This window comes from Sinohyriopsis cumingii, chromosome 13 (assembly GCF_028554795.1).
Source record: "Sinohyriopsis cumingii isolate HCF-2022 chromosome 13, ASM2855479v2, whole genome shotgun sequence".
Taxonomy (NCBI): Eukaryota; Metazoa; Mollusca; class Bivalvia; order Unionida; family Unionidae; genus Sinohyriopsis; species Sinohyriopsis cumingii.
Window position 1 is genome coordinate 35,352,689 of NC_142973.1, and position 9,663 is coordinate 35,362,351.

A 9,663-nucleotide genomic window follows, 5' to 3' on the forward strand; every position below is an offset into this window, starting at 1 on the left:
AAAGGAAATGTGGAAGAATTAAACTTCCGAGTAGCCTCAGTAAACCTGAGTTTGATAAGACAAAAGCAGACAGAATTATAGAAGAATCTAATTATGACATAATCTTCATACAGGAGACAAGCAATAAATTAACAGGAGAAATACAAGATAGGATAGAAATGAAATGACGCAATTGTGATAACCAATAATTATGTTAATGATGCTATAAAGGGGCGGGATAGTTGCAATGATACTTAGAAATGGGAGAGGAATGAAGAAGGGGAATTATTTATGGGTAGAATGGTTCATATAATAGTTGAAAAAATATCATTTTATAAATATATACCTCACAGTTAATAAGAGATATAAAAAACTTTTTATAGAAAACCTGAATAAGTACTTAAACAACTATTCAACTTAATAATAGGCGTGGACTTCAACTGGGTGGGAGATAATGTAGAAAGAACAATGGAGCTATCATCCAGTGATAAAATTGCTAAACATGAGATGGAAAACATTTTTAAAAAAATAAATTAGTCGACATAATAGAAAATTGAATATGCTAAGAACATGGTTTGCATAAGAGTACAAGGACAATCAGGCCAGTAAATTGGACAAGTCCTGTGTGACTAATTATGACAAGTCCTGTGTGACTAATTATGACAAGTCCTGTCTGACTAATTATGACAAGTCCTGTCTGACTAATTATGAAAGTAACCTGTATAAAAACGCAGAAATAACCAATGTTAAAATTTCAGACCATAAATTGATAAACATAGAAATAAATATAAAAAGTAGAAATAAATGAGGAACAGGAAAAAGGAAATTTAATAACAGGATCTTGGAAGAATCGGAGTTTTTCAGATATGATAAAAAGACCTTTTGAAATTTAAGGATGAGAGTAGGAATATTATTAAGGAATGGGATATTTTTAAAAATAAACTCTCAAAAACAGGTGATCAGTTACTCTAGGAGGAGGAAAGAATTACAAGAAATGGAAAAAGAGGCATTATTACAGCAACTTGAAAAAGAAAATACAGAAGAAAGAAGGGAAGAAATAAAGAAACGTTTAAGCCAAATAAAGGAAGATGAATTAAAAGGAAGACAGATTCAAGCGGTTAAATTTACTGAACTGTATAACAAATCGGAAGGTCTATACAAAAGTGAGGAGATTAGGAAAGTTGGAAACAATATATTGAACAAAATAAGGGATACAAATAAGGAACTAATAGAGAAACAAGAAATCATGGAGTGTATTTTCGACTTATACAAAGAATTATATACATCTCAAAGAATAGAAGAAAATACCGTAAATAGATATTTAAAGGACGCACAGTGCGAGATGATATTGGCAGAACATATGAACATATGTGACGATTTCATCTCGACAGATGAAATTAAAATAACTATTAAACAGTTAGCCAAAGAAAAATGCCAGGCGGAGATGGACTCGCCGCTGAATTCTGTAAAAACGTCGGCGGTGAGATAGTGCCAGTCCTTGAGTTATTACACAATAACTTTGTATTAAATAAAAGAAACTATGCCGAGATCAATGCGGGAGGGAATAATCACATTAATATATATAGGGAAGAGCTAAAATAAAAATAGAGACCCATCTCCCTTCTCAATATTGATTACAAGATACTGAGCAGAATTTTAGCTAATAGGGTTAAAAAAGGAATTGGAGCAAAAATAAACGTAAATCAAACTTGTGGGAGCAAAGGGAGGGATATTCAGAACAACATATTAAACACAAGAACAGTAATTGACTTTAGAAATGAAACGGGTCAAAAAGGTGCTATGGTACTTTTTGACCTAGAAATAGCATTTGATAGATTAGAACATAGCTACATACAGAAAGTATTAGAAAAATTTGGCTTTGGAAATAATTTCCGCAGCTGCACCAAAATCCGGTATAACGAAATATCTTCGAGAGTACAGGTAAATGGTGCGTGCGCGAAAGAATTTGAAATGCAGAGATCAGTGAGGCAAGGGTGCCCACTATCTATGCTATTTTTACGAGACCGTATGTCTCATAAACTCTTAGTCAAGCTGTTTCCATGACCCGAGAGAGAGGAAGAAGAAGTTCAAACTCTCTTGAAAAAGGTGTCACTTTGACAACAAAGATATGATTACATCTGGGAAATATGGCGATGCGGGAGGCACTTCGGGATGCTGTAACGACACAAGCCTCTGAGTTTCTGACGAGTGAACTCTTTATTGAAATACTCAACATAAAAAATTACATTCCAATATCAATCTACATAAACTTAAATTACGGACATAAGAGATACATATACAACTACAACATTACTTCACTTATCAACATCATACATTGTATAATTTCTGCCTTTTAGAATATAATACAGATAATTAAATATCAAATAAATTCACGATAGCTAAAGAATCTAAAATTCAGTGCTTCAGACTAACACTGCAGTCATTTAGTAGAAATATATTTTACTGAATTTAATCTAAAATGTCAACATATTGAACTCTATATTTAAAGAGTATTTTATTTCTAAATTAACTATTACTGAGTATGAAGTTGGTAAAGAAAGTCGTTTTCTTAATTAATATAATCAATAATATTATTAGGACAGAACTTTTAAGTAAAATTATTATGATTGAAATTTATTCTAATTGTATTAAAAGTAATTTTTCATTAATTTATATTAAAAATAATTTTCGACTAAAATGTATGGAGATAAAATTTATATATCTGTGAAATATAACTGTATCCTATTTTATAAAGATCGAACTTTACAAGCAGGTGCAGAAATCCATACAATAATACAATACATTTCGCTCGTAACTAAATATCAACAAATTGTCAGCACAAAATATACAATACATTTCGATTGTAACTAAATGTCAACATTTATCAGCACAAAGTACATTTTGCTCGTAACTAAAAATCAACAATTGTCAGCACAAAATACATTTCGTTCGTATCTAAATGTCATCAATTTAGATTTGGAGGGAAGCTGCAGAACATGCAAATTATTAATATATCAATAATGGATGCGTTACGCAGATGGTACACATGATCGCCATGGAAAAGTTTAAAGGGGCATGTTCTCACTAATACTGAGCAACGAAAAAACTATAAATAGCGAATCAGGCTTGCGAAGAATTAATTCGTTGCTCCAGTCAGAACAGCTCTGTCTTTTCCTTACAGCGATTCCGTACCTCATTCCCCAAGATATAGTTGTATCTTGACAGTTATTGGTGACGCCCTTGTTAGAGAGTCTGAATTCCCCCCCCCCCCTCTCTCTCTCTCTCTCTCTCTGAACATGGGCAAAGATATTCTCATAGCAAGATATGAGAAGAAGGTTATGATACAAATCATTTTATAACAATATAATTACAAGTAAATATAAGTTCTTCAATTTATTAAACTTTCCTTTCCAATACATTATATTAAAGAATAGTAAAGAAATATTAAAATAATCTAATGTTGCAACGCACTGATATAAGATTAACATCTTAACACTAAAAATCCTTATACTATATGAAAAATTGTACATAGATGGTAATCTTACCTGTAACGACACAATCTTTGAGTTTCTGACGAGTGAACTGGCGTGTCCGTGGATTGACGCTTTTTATACCAGTTTCTTAGGACATGGCAAAATATGGAGATAGGTCTAGTTCTTGTGTTTCGTCAGAATCTCAAAGTGAGACCCCATCGTTCCCTACAGACTATAGTCTGGGTCTATGTACGTCATTGGGTAGACAATTCTGCTAGATCAGCTCATTTACCCTTCTAGAAGGAATCCTTGGACGTTGTCTAGTTCGTCTATCTCACAACTTGCCATGTGTAGTTTTCTGCTGACTTACGATACAAGGGAAATGTATAGAGTTTTGCCTTTTGCTCATAAGGGCGCAATCTTTATTAAATAGTATATAATTGTAATACCGAAATAAATGGATTTAATCTTAATATATTTTGATAGAAAAATTACTTTTAATATAATTTAGTCAAAGATTGCTTTTAATACAATTTAGAGAAAAATTTAAATCTTATTACTTTTAATAAAAAATTATGTTCTAGTAATATTATATGTAATATCAATCGAATTCTTAAGTCGTAAGATAAGAAACAACCAGAACATAGAGGGGATAAAACTCCCCAACTTAAGGCAAGAAATTAAAATGCTCCAACATGCCAATGATTGTACAAACTTTATAAAGAATAAAGGATCTTTTAAGCATCTGGATAAAGAATTTGAAAGTTTTGGAAAAACCTCCGGATCCCAAATTAATCATGACAAAACAGATATATTAAAGATAGGAAACTGGCGAGGGAATCACCCGGTACTCCCACCACACTTAGTGAAAAATAAGGTCAAAGAGGTAGGGATTTATTTTGGAAAGAACGATGAGATAGAAAACTATAAAAGCATGATTTAAAAAAATCAAAGATAATGTCAACATCTGGGCACTAACGCCACTTTCTATTATGGTGTCGGTCCAAGTGGCCAAAGCTTATCTATATTCGAATATTAATTATGTACTAAGATCAGTAGATATGGACAATGCAAGGCTAAACAAACTTGATACGGTGATTATAGGTTAAATTTCGGGTTTTAAAACGCATTATGTAGTAAAAGAAACTTTGTATAGAACCAATACAAAGAGAGGATAGTTCTAATATAACTATTTGAATTAAGACTTTAAATTCAGAGTCAAAAATACATTGGGAAGCTCTTTATATATATATTGGTTCGGTTTTACAATTAGAAACAAACCTGGCATATATAAGAGGAACCTCCTAACTAAAAAACTAGAAGTACCTAGAAAATTCAAAACCATAAAAGACATACTGGTAAAATAAAGAGATAAAAAAAGAGGTATGGGAAAAACCAAAGGGTGGGACAGATAAGGGAGTAAGTAACGAATAGCATAAGGTGCAAAGTATTGCAAGGAAACTGGGGGATAAATTGGGAGAGAACATGGGGCACTGGTCCCAAATTAAATCATTAAAAATACAACGTTTGATTTTTAAGTATTTACACAATGTTTGGTTAACGGGAGAAGTGGCTATAAGATGGCACGTGATAATAGTAATGCCCGTTATGCAAAAATGCGAACTTTACAAACAACCATGTCATCGCCCAGTGCGATAAGATGAAAAACGAGAGGTTAAGACTGATTATGGAAACAGGTAGTGGGAATAAGTACCGAAGGAACAATATATTCTTCTTAGATGGAGACTTTGATAAGAACCTACTTACGAAAATTATATATTATTTTATAAAAATCATGATGGCCTGTGGACAGGTTATACATATAAGGAAAACTCAGCTTCCTATATAAACATACTAATACTCTATGAATCGTTAATCTCTAATATGGCCCGGGGGGAGGGGCGATTGGTGTGGGGGGTGGAGATCCGATTTACCTCCCGCATAGTGGGGAGTACCGTCAAGCACTGGCTGGATCTTTGAACTCATCTCTCACCTCATGGAGAAAGAAAAAAAAAGAATATACATTTTAGCGCTAATCTTTAATAATGACCGGGGGATAGATCTGGTTTACCTCCCGCATAAGGGAGAGTACCGTCAAGAACGGGCTGGATCTTTGACCTCATCTCTCACCTCACGGAGAAGAAGAAGAAAAAACATACAGAGATAAGCAAACCCCTCCGGTGCCTCGAAATTACCCACCCACCTGGAATCATTAACAAACAATCCCACTCCCTTTTTTTTCTATAAAGAGGAAACAGGGAACATGCATGTTAGCAACGATGGGGCACAGACATCCCGGGGCTATGTCAGAAGGCGCTACGCGAAGTGAACAGGTCAGGAAAGAGTCCCAGAAAAAACTCACATGCAGAACGTGTACCGACAATACATAAACACGGGGATATGAATCTAACTAATATTCTCAACTTACCCATCAATAATAGAAAATTACCATTTCACTTCCGTCTACCTTTTTTTCTTTCTTCTTCTTCTTTTTAAATAAACCCATCTGGAACATTTATCTTTGGCGAAAATAATTAAAATAAGGAAAGGTCATAAGCTTGTGGTAAGAGAAGCATATTTTAATAAAGAAAATGTGGCTCCTTACTCAAGATGAGCCCACCGTACATTTCAGTACTAAAATTAAACGAGAAACAACACACATGATCACGTTCATACAACGCACCGTTTCTCAGCCAATTCAAAATTGGCAAATAAATAAAATCAAGGTGGACAATGTAAAGAGTCCTTATATAATATTATGACAGGACAACTGGATATATATTTGGAGCGAACATGCCGTCCTGACTCACAAATCTATAGCACACATACACTATAGCATAGACACAGATAGAACTCGTAGGACATAGAAGACACTTGGCAAAGGTCACTAATAAAAACAAGGGTGGATGGCCCTGACTAGGAATAAAACCTAGATCAGAGGAATTACCCTTTAGATAATACATGGCATAAATACCCAACAAAATTCTCTCCAATAAACTTTTGTGCGAAATTATTTTTATAAACAATACAGACACATATACGGGGGATACAAACACACATAAAAACACTTATTTTTGTTTTGTTGCAAAGTAGAGGGGGGTAATTTATTTGGTGCCCCACCCATCAAGTAAAAGATAAATATGTGACATGGTATCTATATGAACCATTTACTAAAACACATCAGATGAAACATTTCCTGAAAGTTTGAAAACATTAAATAATGTGGCTTTTTAAAGATGTCAAAATTATGTTTCTTACTTGGGTTTCATTGAGACCAAAAGACGCACATTAAATTGTTGATTATGTCATGATAAATATTTCTTTCAATTCTTTGTTTAAAATGTTACCGATAAATTTTCTCGAGATGTGAAAAAATGCTTTTCTGCCTGATTGCTATGGAGCTTAAACGGTTGCAATGGAAGCAATGAAAAACAAAATTTGCTTAAAAATAATCCTGGAAAGTTTGACCAAATATGGCTGCCGTTTTAGATTTATATATTTTTGACCTGGTTGTTATGGGAATTAAGATTCTGTCCCTCCCTAAGTTCATGCATGTCAGATAATAAATTAATAACATCTAATATTATTTGTGTTATGTATCACTTTCTACGAAGTTACTAGAAGCTGAATCAATCCTCGTATTCTTAACCTAAATATGTTAATGTGAGGAATGTTGTTGTTGTTGTTGTTGTAGGGTTTAACGCCATTTTTCAGCACACGATAGGCTATACATGGCGGCCAGTATTAATGGTGGAGGAAGAACCCGGAAAATCCCCGGAAAGAACCACCGACCCTCGAGAAGCTACTGGTAAGCCTTCTCACACATCCACATTGGCCGAATCCGAGACTCGAACCCATGCAGACAGAGGTGAGATGGCAGTGATCCGTAACGGAGAGCGCTTTAGACCACTCGGCCACTCGGTGCCCCAATGTGAGGAATAAATATTTCAGGCTGCCTGTATTATAGACCATATCATAATATCACGTTGTCAGTGGTCTCAACTTTATATAAAATGCACTGTATATGTGGGCAGAACACTAATATATTTCATTCTTGTGGGAAGATTGCTATGTATAGTATTTCGTATTCTGTATTCAAAGGTCAAATCTGCCCACAATATTGATATATCTGCCCACTAAGTAAAATATTAAAAGGGTTAAAAAAATAAGTATATATACTGAATTTGAACATATATATTATAATTATATAGTTATTATATGAGAAAAGACACACACACACACACACATATATATATATATATGTGTGTGTGTGTGTGTGTGCTTCAAGTATTGTTTGGCACAAGTAGCGTTTCACGGCAATAAATTCCAGGAGCCGCAGTGGCGTAGTGATTAAGCTTGCCAGACCGAAAGGGTGCTTGTTTCGAATCAGCTACCGTGGTGCGTCCTTGGACAAGGCGCTTTACTCAAATTTCACTGGCTCAAAATAATCTGCAGTTCTTGACGTGCCGCAAAAAAAGAACTCAACCAACAAATCACTTTGGAATCATTTGAACAACGCTAGGTAAACATACTTACTGGTTTATGTTGTCTGTTTTGTATATTACGAGTTATAGATTTACAACAACTATCCTTGTTCAACGCTATCTAATAATCTATTCGTATGATATTGAGAAGGAATAAAGAAAAAAATATTTAATCCTACAAATGAATGACAATATGGTGCATGAATGATCAATACAACTATGTAGCAGCTGTTACGGATTGGACTTAGTCTATTCCCGAATCTCTTTAAATGGTCCATGACTTATATATGATAGTCCGCTCCAGAAGCCATGAAACCGTATGGTACGTTTCTACGATTATATCGCCAGCATCTTGTTTTTCTATAATTAGGAAATAAGCGTCTTGTTAATATTAATTTTGAAATCGAGGAACACACTTTTTAAGAAAAGAGTCTTTAGGTACATGTAAATTGTCAGGTGCTTTATTTATTATCAGTAAGTAAATTTAATAACAATAACAGAGCAATGTTATTTAATAAAAGACAATTTTTCTTAGAGGGTTTTCTTATATGTTCTAAAGTTTCCTTTCATCAAAGGTTTTAGTCAATGTTTGTATCGTGATGAATTTTACTTTTGGCTCAGAAGTTAGCGATAGTGGTGCCCCACTTCCACAAAGGAGATAAAGAAAACTAAGTAAAAATTTTAAAGTAGAAAAAAAAAAAAAAAAAAAAAAACGCTGAAAAATAGGAGGGAAAGGTAAGAAGAAAAAATGATTCTGACTTTTCTGGAGAAAATAGTTTCTCATGCGTTTTTTTATAAAGAGGAAAAGACATATTTTCCTTACCTTATGCTGGAGAATTCTTCATCTTCTACCATTATTATGGTTTCTGAATTCATTGCCGGACCTAACTACCTACTATAGATTTTAATATAACCTGGATAAGTGTGTGTGTGTGTGTGTGTGTGTGTGTGTGTTTAAATATATCTAACAGCATCTCATTCGACTGGGAGAATTTTAAGACAAGAAATATTACCATATAAGTGTCAACACACAAGCTCGCAACTTTCAACTGGAATGATATTTGGTGCCCAAACTCCACTACAGTGACTTTATGTATTGATCGTAAGATATGAAGTAGGTGTGGATAGTAAATGACACAGATTCATTCCTATTACGAACCGTTATATTAACCTAATCGAACTGAATTTAAAGGACACTTTCTACAATTCGGGGTGGGGGTGGGGGCTATATGTCATACATAATAATTGAGGGCTAAGTGCCTTTGCCAAGGGCATATAAAAACAGTCATCACAACTGGCCTGGGCAGATATCAAACCCCGCGTTTATTGGCATACGAGTCCAATCCGATGCTCTATCAACTTAAATATGCCGTCCCCCCCCCCCAAAAAAAAAAGAAATAATGAAAAAAATATCAGTAATTATGGTCTATTTCAGCAGTTAGTATAACAAAATAACAATAGAGATCATTAGGAATCTGAAAGACCTTGTCTAAGAGTTCAGCTGATTCATAAATTATATATATATATATATATATATATATATATATATATATATATATATATATATATATATATATATATATATATATCATACAAAAGTGAATTTATGGGGCGAGGAAAAACACTTGTTGCACACCTTTTTATAACTTGCTGCTAGACGTTTACAGGTAAAATATATGTATAGATTTCAGTAAAAGGCCACGTGTGAGTCAGCGTTGATTGTATAT